This window comes from Microtus pennsylvanicus, chromosome 15 (assembly GCF_037038515.1).
Source record: "Microtus pennsylvanicus isolate mMicPen1 chromosome 15, mMicPen1.hap1, whole genome shotgun sequence".
Classification (NCBI taxonomy): Eukaryota; Metazoa; Chordata; class Mammalia; order Rodentia; family Cricetidae; genus Microtus; species Microtus pennsylvanicus.
The window spans coordinates 28774536-28778119 of NC_134593.1; positions in this window are offsets into that span (position 1 = coordinate 28774536).

The window sequence follows — 3584 nt, forward strand, 5'->3', positions numbered from 1 at the left end:
TTTAGTTGTTTTGGGGGGTTCTTTTTGGGGGGATGCTGCAGGGGTGAGGGAAGGATATGGAGGGACAGGGAGGTGAGTGGGATTAGGGTTCATCATCCCCAAAGAAGCAAATAAAAATTACACACACACACACACACACACACATATATATATATATACATATATATATATATATATATATATGTATATATATATATATGCTCCCACCAATGACCCAGTTAGAGGTCTCAGCAATGGGAATATTTGACAGGTTGACATGGAGCAAAGAATCAAGGAGATCAATACAAGAGTCGGAGTCCTTTGGAGAACTAAAAGTTTTAGGGACAAGGGTGGCTGGATTAAGAGTTTTGTACCTTTGAAAGGTGGCTGGGGGCAGTGGAGAGATAAAAAGAATGTGTCTATTTAATGTGACTGGGAAAGAAAATGGCACTGACTTATGATCCTAAGGAGATGGTTGCAGACAGAGACAGTAATGGATAATGAGTTAGAATGTGAGTTTAAGGGCTTGGATTATTAAGACAGGAGTCTCTGAGGGTCTCTAAGCAAAGGACCAAACCTATGCTCCTGAATCTTGCTTAGTCAGGTAGGCTACTACTTGCAGGTGTTTCTCCATAAAATTGACAGAAGACACCTAAGGCTAAGTTATAAGAGGAGTGAACAAACAGAACAAACGAAATGCAGAAGTCAGAGCCTCCTTAAGTTTGGAGAAGGTGGGTCAGAGAGGTTGGGAGAGGTCCAAAGGTTCTGAGAGGGTACTACAAGAAGTTTGATAAATTGGTTTGGCTGAGACCCCAAAACTGAAAATCCATATAAGAAAGTTACACATTAGGCTCAGAAAGGAGAGAAGATCCCACTTAGTTTTGTTGTTGTTGTTGTTTTGTTCTGTTTTGTTTTCTGATGGAGGGAGTATTTCCTGGATTATAGCTTTGAAGCTTTGAGGTATGCGACGGGAATGGGGAGTAGGGTGAAGCCAAAGTAGGTGACCTGGGAGAAGACTCTGGGCATTCCTGGTCAGCTAGGAAGTTAAGGAAGATGGAGATGCATTGTGGAGACAGGTCATGAGGGGCTGCAGAGGAGAAGATTGTCTGCACATTGGAGACAAGTGCGGGGGGGGGGGTGGAGACTTCCAGGCCCAAGAGATTAGGGACCTTATGGAATCCTCAGGGTTAGCTAGGTGGACATTTAGGTGACAGGGTCTTTCAAAGTCACCTCAGGAAGCTCTTGACAAAGACAGAGAGAGAGGAGAAGAGCAGCTGTGAAATCCAGGACTGAGAACTGACAGGTGGAAGATGGAATTACGGGATAGACAGGTATAAAGATTGAGGAGCACCAGGGGAAGAGACATTTACAATTTGGTTAATCAGGCAAGTCTTGGACTAGGTGATAAGAACCATCTGCTTCTAGTCTGCCAGAACAGGCTTGTTGTGGGGAGAGTTGGTAAGTTCTAAATTGGAGGCTTTAAGGACTCGGATAATTATAGGTTTAAGTTCCTTGAGGCCAGTGGGGGCAAGGGGATATTGGGCCCGGTGTACAACATAACAAAATAAAACAAAAACAAAGGGGGCCTAAAGTTTAATCAGTATGGAGGGTCGAAAGGCAGCAATACCGTGGTAAGCAGCATCCCAGACCAGAGGATACCTGGAGAATGAAGCCATGAAGGTGTCCTGGGCCCAGTAAGGTCTGGTGGCAAAGTAGGAGGAGAGGAGTTGCTTTGGATGGGCCTTGTGATGGACAGATGGGAGACACAGAACTTTTCCAGAATGTAATGTCCCAGGAGAGGGGTCGGACAGCGGGGAACAGGGAAAGAGATGACCCAAAAGGTTACACAGTCATTTAGGTTTGGTTGGAAAGACTTTACACCCCCATCACAGAGGAAGGGGTCCCCCTGGTAAAACGGAATAACTCATTCTTCTATTAGATAAAAAAGAAACAACCTTACCAGTTACAGGCAGCGTTTCCCTGGATCAAACAAGGGTGGCGGAAGCAGCACCTCCCCAGGCCCAGTCAGTCGGCAGCAGCTGTCAGTCCCAGGAACTGTCAATCCCAGCAAGCCCAGTTTGGGACTGGGTGATTGGGATTGTCAGGACTACGTGTCTAGCTGAGCACAGTTTGATTTCCAGCAACCTGTTCCCCCCTCAGGGAAGCAGGAGTGAGCAGCAGTTGTAGGCTGGGGCAGGTTCTTGCTCAGTTGCCCTAGGTGGGCTCGTCCTGAGTGCAAACAGCGGCACTCCCCTGTTTGAGTTACCCTGCAATAAATACTGGTGTGAGGCTGCTGCTAGCATTTGGTATTCTGCTTGATCTCCTCAGAGAGTCTGAGTTTAAGTTTTTTTCTCTGTGTGATGAAAGACCTTAAAGGCTGTTTTATAAAGTCTCTTTGAGAGGTATGGGGGGCATTCCTCTAATAGCTGGAGTTTTTTTCCCAATGCGGGTACTGACAGGGAGATACAATGAAAGTGGAGATATGATCTCCCATCACGGGTGTCAGGAGTCAGACTAGTGTATCTGGTCATGGTTTTGGGTAAGCAGGAGAAAAAGAAAAACGGACTTTGATCAGCTCGTTGAGTAATACCTTAGATTTTTGTCATAACTGACTGCCTTAAGGGCAGCCTTTTCCATGTAGCCATCTGGGAACTCATATGCGTTGTATGGCTACTCCAGTGGGTGCCTGAAACTATCACAGTACCAACTGGGTTGTGATTCCTGGCCTGGGCATGGAGAATGTTGGTGTGTGCATGAACTGCCATCCAGATATCCTCCCTGCCCTCATAACAAATGTCATGTAAGGTCAGGTCAAAGGGCCGGGTAAGGGATTGACATTCTTTGGGATAGGCTCTGGGTTGGAGTCAAAGGAGTTCAAACAAACATGTTTCTGTTGGAAGTAGATCGGTGACATAAAAGGGGATATGGACCAGCACGAGGCCTCACAGAGCAGAAAAATGGAGTGAGCTGAGTCAGGAGGAGCTGTGACATAGGAACAGGTGTGAGGCGGGAGATTAGCCAGTTAACCTGCAGGCCTGGCACTGAAGTAAAGGAACTTGTCTCAGAGTACAAAAGAAGTAGCAAACTTCAGGTATGGATTCCAGCTCCTTCGCACGCTCACTCTTTGTTTCATTTTGCGGTATTTTGATTTTGTTTCTTGTTTTGTTTTGCTTTAATCAAGATCTTAATGTATAGCCCAAGTTAGCCTTGAGCTTATGTAATCCGGGATGGCTTCGAAGTTGCTGTAATCCTCCTGCCTGAGTTTCCCAACTGCTGAAATTAGACATGAGCCACTCCCACCTGGTCAATATTCTCACCTCTGTAATGAACTCTGAGGCTGATAAGATACCTTGATTGCTGTCGTTAGTCATATCTCAGATATGCGCTCGAAGAAATCAGTAGTTACTTATAAGCTCGCCTGACGTTGGCTGACTTCCCCCAGATGAGTTACACAGAGGCTCCACACCACGGCTAAGATAATCAGTAATTATATCCGTCCAGGCAGCATGGGTACCCCATTTCCAATGCCTCAGACAGACAACTGAGCAAAGGTGTACTTTAGGAGAACAAAGAGGGGGTGGCAGGAAAGTCAGAAGACTTTCTGT